Source organism: Limulus polyphemus, unplaced genomic scaffold (assembly GCF_000517525.1).
Source record: "Limulus polyphemus unplaced genomic scaffold, Limulus_polyphemus-2.1.2 Scaffold769, whole genome shotgun sequence".
Classification (NCBI taxonomy): domain Eukaryota; kingdom Metazoa; phylum Arthropoda; class Merostomata; order Xiphosura; family Limulidae; genus Limulus; species Limulus polyphemus.
In genome coordinates this window covers 123,482-139,491 of record NW_013666379.1, presented here as the reverse complement: position 1 = coordinate 139,491, position 16,010 = coordinate 123,482, and the positions used below count along the sequence as shown (strand labels likewise).

The 16,010-nt window shown below is 34.3% G+C and overlaps 1 long non-coding RNA gene across 2 annotated transcripts in view; it reads right to left on the bottom strand.

The window, feature by feature from the left end:
• LOC111085991 overlaps positions 1-16,010 on the bottom strand; it is a 275,417-nt gene that overhangs the window by 244,349 nt on the left and 15,058 nt on the right. Inside the window, exon 1 of one of the 2 annotated variants that reach the window (XR_002610766.1) lies at positions 2,580-2,898. The exons of the other annotated variant lie outside the window; for it this stretch is intronic. This is a non-coding gene — a long non-coding RNA (uncharacterized LOC111085991). Of the gene's footprint in view, positions 1-2,579; positions 2,899-16,010 lie in introns of those variants that run through there. 2 annotated transcript variants of the gene reach the window in all.

Genomic DNA, 16,010 nt, shown 5'->3' with positions numbered 1-16,010 from the left:
GTGATTATTAACATATACATCTAGTCATGAAATACATGCTGACTAATGAATTATGAGACGCGTGTGATTATTAACATATATACCTCGTGATGTAATACATGTTGACTAATGAATTATGAGATGCGTGTGATTATTAACATATACATCTAGTCATGAAATACATGCTGACTAATGAATTATGAGATGCGTGTGATTATCAACATATATACCTCGTGATGCAATACATGTTGACTAATGAATTATGAGACGCGTGTAATTATTAACATATACATCTGTCATGAAATACATGTTGACTAATGAATTATGAGACGCGTGTAATTATTAACATATACATCTAGTCATGAAATACATGTTGACTAATGAATTATGAGACGCGTGTAATTATTAACATATACATCTAGTCATGAAATAGCATGCTGACTAATGAATTATCAGACACGATGATTAATATACGTGTCTCATGCTGAAATGGTGATTTTATATATTAGTAGAAACTTCTGATGACCGATATAAGAGCCTAACCCTAAAATTATTATTGATCTTGTGAATTAGTCGATACTGATAATCAGTATACAAGTCTCGCGCCGAAATTCTTATCGATGTATTGAATTAGCAAGCACGCATGATGACCAAGACGATAGCAACATACTGAAATACGTTCTTTGACCGTAGGCTAAAATCATAAGTGTCATTTTACACTATGCTTGTTCAGGTAAGATAAATTATTCTTTGTTTGATTAATGTTTTTTCAAGACTTGATTAGTAAAATGAATCCAATTCATACAACAAAAAAGACTAATTTGTAAAAAAAAAAGAAACCCAAGAGTATATTCCTTTCTATTTTCCTTAGTATTCGCAGTATTTTTCGGACTATGCAACTGTAATCCTTTTTACACTGGAAAAACAATACTCCAGTTAACTGCGAACACATATATACAACTCCAAATGCTCCAGGCTCTGCAACTGAGCATACATAGGAAGGCAGCAACCTTCAACTTTTGATTAAAAATTTCAAAGTGATCCCATTCAGATCACTTTTAATTATCTATTGTAAATAAATTCCCAACTCTAAACAATAACACAGCTTCGTTACAGTTAAGTTTGTCCTGAGCAATTTAATTAATGTTAATAACATAATATTGTAGCATTTGTTACACTCTATTCTCATATTTAAAAAAAAATGATTTCATTCTGTTACTTTTCCTCTTTGTAAAACGTTGGATCTTTAGAAATGTTTGTATCTAATGTTTTATCTTGTTTAATATAATTGACTGAAGATGGAATGTGTATAGTCCAAAGCGTTCAAGTATTAAAGGTCTGTTGCTGTTTTAACTTCTATTCTCGTCTAATGAGTGTGTTGGTTTATGGACACGCACACTGAAACTGAACAAGTATGTGTGTCGTTACTGGGGTTACATTTTCTTATATCTTTACGGTATATCGTATATCAGGCAAGCTGTATGTCGGGATGGCTCGGATTGTTCATCAAAATGGTATTTTAAATATCTCATCAATAGGTCATCAGAACTTTACAATACTATTGTGTTTCCTTTTTTAACAATATCTATGTAATGACTGAGTCAGAAGTTCTGGGAATGTCTGTAAGTATCGTAGCAAAAGGTTTGAATTTCTTGTTCTTTCTTCTTCTGCATTTTTTTTATTGCCACCAGTGGCACAGCAGTATGTCTGCGGACTTACAACGCTAGAAACTGGGTTTCGATACCCGTGGTGGGCAGAGCACAGAGAGCCTGTTATGAAGCTTTGTGCTTACCTACGAACAAACCTTTTTTATTACATGATAACTCAAAAACTAAAACAGGTGTCAACCAATTACATTTAGTTGTCATACTATCCGCTTTTATAAGGGTTATTAATAACTAGTAATAATTTAAAAACATAATAAACGATGTTATCATTACCCCTTGAATTTAGCTTTCTTACAGACATTTGGTGTTTGTTTAAAAAAGTTTAACTACAGGATGAAAGAGGAATTACCGACCAATAATAAATAAACAATAAATATCACAACTGGAACCTCATTGTATTTAGAACGTGGTTATAAATACAACCTTCCTATGTCTATTGAAACACTGCATTAAAAAAATACAAGCAAACAAGTAAAGAAAACTTTTCAATAAAGGAAGTAAAACTATCCTGTTTGCATTGTTTTTGAAGGATTGATATTAGCCATCACTACATTTTATTCCTTTATCGAAAAAATGTTTTCAAGTCACGTGCCTGTTTTGTAATGATAACTACCATGGATTATATAATTTATAGATCTTATTAAACCTTATGCTTCATTAGATTGATACAATCAGTAGAATTCAGCATTAAATATAAGAGTCACAACGATGTAACTAACTGCGAAATAATAGTCGGAATACGTTGCTTAGCAATCCATGAAAGTTAAAGTAGAATTCGCGTGAAATTAGTAACTAAAAGATCCAAGTATTGATTTCGAAAGACGCGTTTTGCGGTTGCGTTTTGTCATTGGTGGATTATTTAAACATAACCACGTTTGATAAATAAATGTCCAACCAATGGTTACCTTATGTCAAATACAGAGCATTACTTACCTCTAGACTGCTAGATAGGAAAAGTAAGCACCCGTAAGTTTTCTTTCCCTCCAGACCTAACGTGACAACCTCTTCCAATCAGTACCACAAGCTATCTGTTCTTCTCACCACCACTTCCCACTAGTACTTTCTACCAAATTACATGCACAAACTCTTTTGTGTACATAAGGCCTTTAACTGCGTGATTATTGGCTGCAGCAGAAAAAGACGACGTCAGCAGCCTTTTATGACAATCCACAATAGACCAGAGGAGTAATAACTCACCAGTTCATTCATCACGGGAATAGGCCCATAGCTTTAGATCCCTTATACACCGGGTGCACGAGCTCCGGCCTTTTCTCTTCGTCTTATCAGTTGCCGCGAGAGCACGCGTCTATTTAGACCGACCTGCCGTGAATAGAGAAAAACGATAGAAAGAGCGTGAAATGTCATAACTGCAAAAGCAGGAGTATATGGGGTCTACTTCAGCTCACAGACACAAAGGATTAAATAAATGGATAGGAAACATCTCATAGCAGTAGATGAGGAACAAAGGACTGCAACTTGAAGATGGCCCACGAGACGGGCTTATAATACAGAGTGATGTATAGCCTTCTATTCACTTTGTATTCTGTGAGAACGATGAACACGGCCATACACACAGAGATATTTAGAATGATAGCTATATATATATTTGTAGATATCTAAAAATATATAATGTGCATAATTTATTTTGATTTCGGTTACTTAGTTAAAACACTTCAATAAAATGGAACAAACGCGAAAACAAACTGGTTAAACATATTCTCCTGTCGGAGGGGGGTATGGTTATTTATGGAATGTGACAAATAAATATTGTTTCATTCTTAGATAGAGAAGCTGAAACAGATGATGTTATTAACACAAGAGACAAATATTTCCAGCTCTCGAGCCGGCAGGAAGCTGATGATATGCCAGAAGCGTGAAATCCATACCTTAAGAACTTTTAGAGCTAACAACGCTACCCCCCCCCTCTCTCTCTGTTTCGTCTCTTACAGAAGGACTGACGATAGGATGAGATCGGACATAAAATACTAACGGCATTCGTTTGCTCGTTATCTCGAGGCAATATAGGACTGCTAGAAGTTTACAAAGCTTCCATAATCATCCGCTGTCATTTTTCACCGTAAATCGCTTTTGTGACGCACACCGCAAAGAAAAGAGCCGACTTATTGTTCGGGAGAAAATCGATGACCACACAATGAGACTTCTCTCTGTATTTTCAGTGTGACTCTGGACTTCCACGAGATGAACCTGTCACCTAAAACATTGGTTTCACCAATAAAATATCGTCGAAACAGCACAGGTTTTTATTTGTTTTTTCTTATTCGCGTATTAATATCGCGATGTGTTTTCTTTCGTAATTTAAGAATAATACAAACATGCACACTACGTAAAAGGTTTAAGACACGTGATGAAGAACCTGATCTGGGTAGCATAAGGAAACCTTTAGATATGAACATCTTCAGCCATTAGTTTTATAAGAACAAGCAGTGATATCTACAAATAAGCTATTTTAAAAACGGACATCCTATTGCTTACTTGTTTAAACTATTTTTTAACAATTATTTTACGTGACTTGTTATCAGTTGGGATTCTTCAAATTGAATGTAAACGTGTATTAAATAAAACATGTCCACCTACAGTTATGACATTTAATGAATCGTTGTAACTTGCAACTGAAGTTTGTAACATAGACGACTAACTTTTGTTTTTGTCTACGGACTTGCAACGCTAAAATCAAGGCTTAGATTCGCCGCGGTGGACACAGCGGATAGCCCAATGTGGCTTTGCTCTCAAACAACCAAACCAAACTTTTTTTTTTCACACGCATTCGTTTAATGTTTAATGACCCTTGGTAAATACCAAGAGTAAATTAAGATGCTTATGACGATATCATTCTAATATAATTATCATGTCTTTACTGATTCTAGCCAATAAAGTCTCTCCAGTGACTAATTGGTAAAATGCAGGGATTATAGTGTTCAAATTCTGAGTTCGATCCCTGTAATGAACAAAGCGTAAGTTGCCTTTTGTGAAACTTTATGCTTAAAACAAAGTAACTGCCTAAATCATAGGCTGTTAAAATATCATAGACAAGGAATACTTAAACTCAATACAAGATTTTCAAGATTGCATGTATAAGATTAACTTTATTTATTACATGTGGAATCCAGCATAACATTTAAAACTTATGTGTCAAATTACCTTTTTTATTTTATTTTATTTTTGCACCACAATAAACATTAACTTGATTTACACGTGCTTTATTTAAGTACCTGCATACTATGTTAACTGGTGCTTGGGTGTATGTATAAACCGCCATCGAGGCATAAACTTTCAGCTTTCAGTTTAATATTTCAGTGAAAACACGTAGTTTGATGATGAACTGGTTTATGAGTTATCTATTGAAGCTCTGCATTAATACATTGCTATTCACTTTTAATATATCTGTTGAACAAGCTCTAAGACACCAAAGATTGCGATACAAATTACATTTTTTAACGATTATTTTCAGAGATAAGTCTGTATGTGATATTTACAAGAGCCATAACTTTATCATCCCATCTATTACCTGGAAACCACACATCATGTAATTAATTTTATGCTTATATAGATCTCTGACAGGATCACATCCCTGACTGATAACTGCTAGATTTCCCTATCTTTGCTTGACACGGGTGGCTATATTTCGGGGCCACTTTCTTCTTTGCTAAACACCACGTGTATATCTTTTCACGTTTCGATCATCCCTACAGTTTATGGATAATGTGATACTTTGAGAATCTTAGCTCTAATGCATTAAAAGCATATTTTGAATATTTCTAGTACAGTACTGAAATAGGTGTCTGACAATAAGATCACCTCTCGCATTTTGCACACTAAGCACCTCTGAAAACATCTTTTACTGGTGGTCAACTGCCATGTGACATTGCCTGGACTGTCCTTTGAATGGTGTGGTTAATAGACTGGCAGAATAGTTTATTGTCTCTCACATTTAATAAGCCTGTCTAACTAGCTTTCCCTCAGTCAGTCAAAATCAGCTGACTGCCACAGGTTTCCCCCAGTAGAAGATATTTCCTATGCCGATTGGCACACTTAATAAACACTGATTACAGTTGACTTTGAACAGCCAGGCACAGAAATGATTTTTAATAAAGACATTCCTGCTAGACAATCAGCAATTATCACACCCCTCTTTAAGTCCTCCTGATCGTTGCTCTTGCCCTTTGTCTTGTAGACTAGGTGTAACATAGCTACAATGTCGCACTTTTAAGTCTCAATCTATCACCTGACATAACACATGGTTAGCCCTTTTCCACATACAAGTATTTGGAGTATTTGTCGCACATGTGCAGGAGTTCCAATGAAGTGGTCAGTCAGTATATAATTCCTTTTACTGGGTCCTTTGAAAACCAAAACTTACAAGACAAATAATTCATCCTTCTGTCAAAGACAGTTGTAATAGAATACGATGAAAGTACGTCAGCAGTTTAATGATAGTAAAGGCTAGTAAGATCAATAATCAGTGCATTTATTTCGAAATTTACGAATAGTTTGGATATATCAAATGAAAAGTAATAGGTTTAAAGATTCTCCCATAATAAGTTGGATGAAATTCATCATAAGAGAGTAGCCTTAAATATAAAACAAAATGTGTAACAATGTATAATATATATTTATAAAATACATAACTCTTATCTTCATTAGCTTTATGGAATTTATGTCAAACGCATAATGTTTTATTACGATAACTGATTGTACGTGTAACCTTGCTTTGTGCAGTATTCTTGTAGGCCAGTATCAATGGATAAACCTAAAAAATCTGAACTGGTCCAGAAGATACACTGTTATAACAAAAGCAAATTAAAGATGATTTAGAAGCACCAGCCATTATGATATACTTTCGGATATCTTTAATCTAAAACAAAACAAAATTTTGTTGAAAGAGCCAAATGTAATATTGCTTTATGCACGTTAAAAATGGAGTAATTTTGCCATACAACGTAATCTTAGATCGTAAAGAAACTGTGTTAAAAGCACCTAGTGTGAAAACGTTTTCCCGTATAATATTATTTTAGGTTAGCCTAAGATTATTTTGTCGGCTATGACAGTTTTTTAAAATATAAACGTTTCAATTACTGTTTCGTCAAAGGGAGTTTTCACGTCGCGTGAAGTGCGTGGCTTAATGATTAAAACTTTCTTGAAAATCTCCAAAGTGATTGAGCTAGAATAAAACGTAAGTTAGACTAGAATAGCATGATGCTGATTTGTGACTCTGTTACAGTAGGGCCTGGCATGACCAGGTGGGTAGGGCGCTCGACTCGCACTCTGAGGGGTGCGGGTTCGAATCCACGTCCCACCAAACATGCTCGCCCTTTCAGCCGTGGGGGCGTTATAATGTGACGGTCAATCCTACTATTCGTTGGTAAAAAGAGTAGCCCAAGAGTTGGCAGTAGGTGGTGATAATTAGCTGCCTTCCCTCTAGTCTCACACTGCTAAATTATGGACGGCTTGCGCAGATAGCCCTCGTGTAGCTTTGCGCGAAATTCAAAACAAACCAAACAAACCTGTTACAGTAGATTTTGATTGATTCAGCCAGTTAGTTCAATGCTGTAAATTTTTAGCTTGTGCTTCCAACGAAGTAATAAAAGACAAGGGAAACACTATAGATTCAAGAAAAGTAGCAACTAAATTTCTATTGAGACGTTATTTATTTATTAAGTTAACTATGTGAAACGTATACAAGTTGTACAACTTGTAGTGAAAGAAATAAAACACTTTCGTTATCATTAAGTAGACTAGATTTTGCAGTCATCTTTTAAAATAACAATCCACAAGAACCCATCTCACAACAGCTACATACATTAAGAATAAAGTAATTGTGCTAATTAACGTTATCTAAGGACCAGTATAAGAACGTATATAAACATTAGCTGCATGATTTAACTTAGTGCTCAACAATATTCATGTACAGTATAAAAAGTTTGATACAAAATAACTGTAGTTATGTCTTAATGTATAACATTTTCATAAGGTAGCACAAGAACATGGTGTATAAGCATAAGTATAAGACATAAGTTTAATCGTCCTGTGTAACGTCATCCAATGTAAGTATCGAGATGCTCATGAAGCATCAACTATACAATTAATCTTGTTTTATAACAAAACGTTAAATTTAGATTATATTATGGTGTTATGTCTTTACTTTTCTTCATTAGATATATTTAAATGTCTTTTTGTCACCGAGAATCCAGCTAGACATTTCCCAACTATTTCTTTGTAAATCTGACAGATTTATTTAGCTTGACATTTTTAAAATCTTTCTCGGAAAAAAAAATGGTTTAGTGCAGATAGCCCTTGGGTAACTTTGTACAAAATTCTGAAACAAACAAACCCTATAATAATCCATAAGCATATATGGTATAAAAGTTTAGAACCTCACTATGTTGTTAACTTCTTGTCGCCATCTTTGGTCATATTGTATATGACGATAGTGCATCTTGCCAATAGCCCTGCAGCATGTTTCCATTGCAAAAAGCTCCGTCATAAGGCTGTCATGTTCCAAGCACGCCTCTCCTTCGTACATATTTTCCATAAGCCATCTAGTGTACGAAGATGACGGCTTCCCAATGCTATTTCAATAGTCCAATCACACAGAAATCCATAAGCAGTGCTTACAGCGATTAAATGGTATATCAATGATATAGCATAAAGAAACGTTCCATTCTCCAGCTGCTTTATATATGCAATGGTTGAACAGATATGTTGTGAAAGCAGCTTGTGTTTTCTTAACTTGTGCCATTGTTTTCAGGTGGAGGTCTTTCTTGATTTTGTTGCATACTGTTGCAAATGCACGGCTCTTGCCACCATCCTTTGTGTTCTGGATTCTCACCGGTTACAATATGCCGCAGTTTGCTTACCACAGCTGGGGATACAGTTTGTTGCACGTCTCTTTCCGAATGTCCCTGGTGCCCCAAGTTGATCCATATTTCTTTGTTTTCTAATGTTGTTAAGAAGAAGGGCTATATCAGTCTTTGAAACTCTGAATCAGCGACCTGAACACATCCTTATGATATGAGTGTATGAACATTTTGCATCAGAAAGGATTTTTATATATATACTCTTCCCCAAAACGACCAATTTTCGGTGACGTCACATTATCTATGAAACACCATATGATGTTAAAGTGTAGTTCTGGCTTTTTTTATTGTTTGTTGAAATTTCGGACAAAATTATTCGAGAGCTTTTTGTTCCTAATTTTGAAGTGATTGACAGCCAGTAAATGCCATCTACTCTTGTATTACTCTAAACAAGTAGTGGGATTGACCGTAATATTATAACTCCCCTGCCTGAAGGAGATAGAATATTCAGTGATTGAATTCAAACCCACGATTTACAAGTTGCGAGGCGAACGCCCTGACCACCATGCCATGTAATTCTGATACATTCAATTTTACGGTGCCTTTATATCGGCTGTGGTTGTCATGTTACTTGCTGACTTGCATATTCAAAACTATTTTAATATACTCAACACAGTATAAGGAGAAATAAGAGGAACTCGTGCTTTTACACAAACGTGATGAAACCATTAAAATAAGTCATTGGAACGTTTAATAATAATGGTATGTAGATTACAAAGTGAAACAGAAAATGTTGGAAAATCCAAGGATTGAGAATTTCGTTTTTAGATGAAATGTCTATAACTTTAAAAAAATAACAAAAATCAGTGACAATGAGGACTATTTAGATAGCCAACATACATTAATCGTTACTTACATTTGAGATCCAAATAGGAGCTGGGCATGGTCTAGTAATTACCGTCCCCGGACTGTGATTCCAAGCATTTAGGGCTTGCATCCCATTGCCGTAAAAATGTGTTCCGCAATTTGGGATTATGGGTGCGACATAAAAGTGACAGTGAAATCTCACTTTTCAGTCAGAAAAGAACATCCCAAGGATTGACGGTGGGTACAGTTGACTAGCTGCCTTCCCTCTATTCTACCAGGTCAAAATTAGGGACGGTTATGCCCAGATAGCCCTTTGTGTATCTTTGCGCAAAAACTCTTAAACAAACAACTGAATATCAAAATACCCTACGTACAGAGTATAAAAAAATAACTGTATAATTGAAAAACAACAAAAAGAAACAGATTTAGTTTGTTTCAAACCTTCAGAACTAGTGGCTAACCAGAAACATAGTCTACAATCACCTTATAACTTATTTTTATTCAATAATCAAAACAAAAATAAAACACATGTGCAAGAGGTTTAACATCAAAGTATATTTGAAAGTTGGGGTGAAATTCTGAGGGCTTGTAACACCAAAAATCTGGTTTCGATACCTGCGGTTGGTAGAGCACAGATGTAGCTTTGGGCTTAACACTAACGACCTTCACCAGTTTTACGTACACAATTACATTTAAAAATATCCCATCTGAACGTAAAGATTTTGTTATGCCATTTACTTCTGATCTAACCTTCATTTATCAGTAAAATATATCATCTTCCAAAACGCACATATTCAGCCACAAGTACAAAAGAAATATTTATGATTTTTTTTCTATTTAAAAACCATTTTTAACCAGATTATTTACATTACACGTTTGTAGAAACCACCTTAGGAAGCAATAATCAAATCCTCCTAGTAGACCCAATAAATTCGTAGCCTCAGTTCACTGACTAGCAGACACTCGTGATTTATCTCAATTAAAGGCTCAGTAAAGTAATGTTCATTTGAAGAATTTCACGCGTTTAGCAGTGGAGAATGAGAGGCGTTGAAAACATTCTTACTAGTTCAATCATTTTAATAGTCTTGTGTCCATGGCTTTAAGACCTTAAGGTTAAAACAAACTTGAAAGGACGATTATCACATATTATGTAAGGCATGTTCTGAAACACTTGATTTAGGCACCTTGTTAATAATAGGATGAGTTTTAACACAAGTCTGGAGTCACCTTGTAGCAGAACAAACATGACTCTGTAAACAATAAATATTCGGTATTTAATCCTTATATCTTTCTCAAATAGCCACATATAATTATATATATATATTTAATACAAGTATCGAAATGATGCTTTTATTAAGAACTTTCGTACGTAGTCCTAATGTTATTTAATGCAAATCGCTACATATGAAACTACATATGATATAATAGTTAGGTGTGTAATGTCATCCTACGTTATAATAAAATATAGATATCCATACTGCATATTGCTATTCAAAGCCAGGGAAAGAAAGTGTTATTATCACTAGATGTAGACAGCCCTACGATGTTTTCGATAGGAACCTTGGGGTTTTCAACAAAGTCTTCTTTGAAGTTGACAAGTTGGTTGGTTCCTCACTGGCATAACTCCAAAGAAGATCATAGTGGATGACCTTGAGCTTTGGCTGCTTGTACTACTGGATTCTATAAACGAGATTATAGGATCCTTTCCAACGTGTACTTAACTATAAAAATAGTCCTCTCTTATGGTATGGGTTGTACCCTTACACCATATCACTACATTTGAATCCAGTCTTACCAGGGTTCCCATCATAGTAACCTTCCATCTTATCACTAACTGGTTTCTCTTTCTTGGGTGAATCTATGTATGACATTAATGGCATTCTCCAGTTTCACTCGATACGTTGTTTAAAAATCTACTGAGGGATAGTCTTCAGAGTGAGAGTAAAAAATGTCAAATGACACTTCTGGTTCTCTTTCAAAGATTAGTAATGTTGGTTTGTTGTGTTTAGCTTCATGTATCGCTGTTAAATAACTAATGAGTAGAATTGGAACATTTTGATCTCAACTTATCTTATGCTAGTTGATATAACAGTGTACAGTTGTATCTCTCTCCATCATAAGAGGGGTGAAGAATGCCTTTCTGGTCTTTTTTATTCTAAGGATTTAAAACATTTCCTCAAAGTTCCATTTCTGATCTAAGTGAAGTTTCATAACAACACCAAACATTGAAACAAATTTATTTACAAGCTTTCTCGGCACAGTTACTGCTTTCTGGTTAAGAACAGTATCTGCTTCTAGCGATTTGGTGAAATAATCCATCGCTACCAAGATGCATTAATTCTCACTGTTGCACTGTGTTAGAAGACAAAGCACGTTGACAGCAACTCTCTCAAGTGGTATTCCACCACAGTACTGCTGTACTTTTCTATGTTGTTTCTGTCATTGGTCTTTTTACTTATAGTACCGTCCGTAAAATTAACATCAGTTCTTTACAGATTTTCAGCTGTTGAAAAGTTGTGTAGATGATGGAGGATTTGCGATTACAGTGACTGTACTAACTGAAAACGTCATTTCTGTTCATTGCTATTTTCCCATTTTTGATCTAATAAGTCTTCTTGTAAACAGCACTTCTTTGTCTTTGGACTGAATTGAGACGTTGTTTGCTGTGAGGCTCATTCTGCACCATTCTTGATCCAGTGAATAATTGGCTTTCAGTTGCGTGTGGGACCTCATTAGTTATTCATAATCATCTGTGGATATTCCATCTTGAATTCTGCTCTGTTGCACGCTAATTTAGTTAATTATCTTGTGACTCCTTCTTTTCACATTGTTTACATTCTTTATTAATATAAGATTTTCAGAATAATACATCAGCACTTCTTTGATTCAATCCAGGGCAAAGCACGATGTTGAGGTTGTACGTCTAAAATTTCTGGAGCCATTTTATTACATAGCCTTCTGGATTGTGGAAATGCATCAGCCACTTTAATGCTTAAGGATCTGTCTAGAGTGTAAACTATTGTCTATATAGCCAGTGATGTAAATTAATCATGGCTCTAACAACATGTGCTAATTTTTTTTTTATTTGTACAATATCTTGTTTCTGCAGAATTAATTACTTTGCTATAGTAAACAATTACATGTTCTTTTCCTGCTATACTTGTGATAATACTGCTTCTACTGCTAAATCACTACAATCTGTAAGTAGTATGAATGGATCTTCAAAAGTGGGATGTCAATATAAAAATGAGTTATTTTTGCAGTTTGTTGAAAGCCTATTCACAATCCAATCACCAGTTCAGCAATACTAGTTTGGTATGTCAGATAAATATTTTAAAAAAATTATAATTAAAGCACAACCTAAAGCAATTTATCAACAGATTCAATTTTTGTTGGATCTGTAGACTCCTCTTCACTAACTATGTGTTCCAAGAAACTTACCTGTTGATGGAGCTATTCACACTTCTTGGGATTCCTCTAAAGGTTATCTTTCCTAAATTTATCCAGTACTTTTCTCAGCCCATTGAAGATTTCTCAGACATACTGATATCCCCTAAGATTAATTGGGTAAAATCTTGCTGAATAACAGGAGGTTTGAGTGAAATGTTTCATGAGGTAAATCTGATTTATATTAATTTGACTGCATGTGAAGATTTAAAGAACCTGGATATAATGTTTGACAATGTAAAACAATCTTTATTAAAATAACACAATTAGAGTTAATGAGTGTATAAGAAGAACAGTGTCTTTACTGAAGGAAGAATAAGAATCTGTTGGATTATGGAGTAAAATATGTTAAGAGCTGTTCCAGACTGAGAAATCATAGCATTATAATGTTGTTCTTCTCAGGCGTCTCTGTTAGTTATTTCCATAAAACAAGTAAGGGATATTATATCCTAAATGTATGACCTGTTCCACCAATGGAAAATATCACTGTAAACATTCACATTATGTTCATCTCTACAGAAATCTTTCTCACCGGACTATGTATGTGATATCATATGTAAATGACTTAGAACAATAGGTAGTTAGGGCAAAAGGAACTTAACTTTTTCAATAACCAATTTTCCATGTTAAAACACGTACATCTGTATGTATGAAAATTTTGTAAAAATTCAAATCAAATAAGGAGGTAGAAGACACGCAGTATTCCTGCATGATATACTTTACCTGTCAACGTTCCAAATTTCAAAATTTACAACTGACTTGTGTCTCAGTTTATAAAGCAGTATAACTTACTCTTGTCGCTGCAAAACTATTACACGGTAATACTGAGAAGTGAAACAGAAAATATAACATCAGATTACAAGTTAGAGGCTTAGAATCATATTGGAACACAGAGGCAAATTAAATATAATATACAATTCTCAAATATTAAGTACAAACAAAGAAAGCAAATTAAAGTGATGCAGCAAGATATAATATAATAAATATGCAAAATAAACTATTTGGTGTTAACTGCAAAATGGAATTAAAAAAGCACAAAATAAGCCTTTACATAAATTTTAATTAAAGATTGAATACAGTAAAGAACAAGAAGTACATTCAAATTGAATCAAAATCACGAAAGAGAATATTCTTTCAAAATCAAAAATACAAAATAAAATATACCTTTTAATATAAAGACAAAACATTTTGAAACATAAAATAGCAAAACAAATCCTTTGGTATTAAATACAAAGCAAACCACATCATAAATCAAATTAAAGAAAAAATAAAAAATACCTATTAAAAACAGAAAAATACCTGTTAAAAACAAAAATACCCGTTAAAAACAAAACTACCCGTTAAACACAAAATACTTGTTAAAAATGAAAAAATACCCGTTAAAAACAAAAATACAATGCAAAGTAAATATCTCAATACTACATTTTAAGAAAAAATAATATACACCTATTTAGAGACGTAAATTATATATATACATATATATATACAGAGGTGCAGCTTACTTGAAGATGACATGAAGGATAAAGTTCTTATGGTAACTGGCGCTTGCACACAGGTAAAAATAAAGGGTAAAGTTTCATATATATAACCGTGTACAAAATTTGAATATGATAACATATAATGTTATTATTATAAGAAGTGGGAAAGTTCTGTACATTTTCTATGGCCCCCAGTGGCACAACGGTATGTCTGCGGACTTAGAACGCTAAAACCCGGGTTTCGATACCCGTGGTGGGCAGGGTACAGATAGCCCATTGTGTAGCTTTGTGCTTAATTACAAACAACACAAAACATTTTCTACACTACATTCATGTGTGAACACAGAGGTGATTTCTTAAGGTTTTTGGTGTAAGAAGGGTAATGTCTTATACAATTCATGCCTAAAATCAGCCAACAATAAATTTGAGTTATCATATATATAGAAAGGAAAAGGTATATGTTCTGCACAGAAAGATAAAGCATATGTAAAAAAATTATAAAATAAAAAAGATAACAACTATAGCTTCTTTTTTGTACGACTGTTTTTACTTCTTTAGTTCACAGTTACTATAGCTTCTTTTCGTACAACTGTTTTGATCCGTTCACTTGCAAGATCCGGCAATGTGGGTTTAAATCCTTATTTTTGAAAACAACATCAGGGTACAACATTCACTCCCAAGCGAAATGATCACTGGAGTCTTTTAAGGAAATGGTTGACTTTCTGCTGGTGGTTTGCTAAATAACTTACTTGATATTTGCCAAGGTCTTGCAGTTCTAAACTAGCTTAGCTCACCCTGAACCCTCTCTTCTTGGTGGAATAGTGTTTTCTTGTGCTTCATTAACAGATTCTCTTCTATTTTGTTTAATGTCCACTTAGTGGCTTGGGGCTTACAATGCCACTTCAGAATTGACACCTGTTGGAGCATAGGTTGTTGGGTGATGGTTGTCAGGTGTGTCATTGGGATCTCCAGTTTAGCATTGGTAGACTGACACTGTCAGGTAATTTTGGGTAGAAGAAAAGTGGCTTTGAATCTTGAGGATCCTATATTGCTTTCCATCACTGAAGATCAAGTTGGTGGCCTTGCCGGGATTTAGATTATTTACATTCAGACTTGAGATCTCGGAAGAATTTCTTTGCTTTGTTGATGCAATAGACCCATACAAGGTGAGTACATTATGATAATGTTGATGTTTCAGTACCAAGCATCTTTTGATAGAGTACTTCAATGTTTTATGGCATTCTTTCAACCTTTCTTTTGACTCCACTTTAATTTAATGCGTACATGGTCAGTCCAATGGATTGACCTCGTATTGGAAAAGTAATATTGACTATAATTACATGCTTATGAAGCATATTTTCATGAAATGTATCAAGCTTTTAGTACACAGTACAATTCTGTTGTACACAAAACAATTCAGATGTGATAATAAAGTTTTGTACTAAAGATATCTATGTGAAATAGCAAAGTCAGTCTGATCAGACTCTGACAAGTCAGAGTGAAAGGTGATGTCTGTGTGAAGAAAAAAAATCTTTTTTCAATGGTACATATTGCATATCGCATTTGCGTAACCCCCACAGCCTCCTATATGCATATTTAAAGTTTCTTCAATATCTCTATATATTGTATCTGGTATTTTCATTACTCTAGCATGAATTTTGCAAAATCGGTAATGTAGGGTAGTACGAAAATGCATAATACCATGTTGAATGGCACTCTGTACAAAATTGGATGCTTTACCCTACCAATGCAGGTAG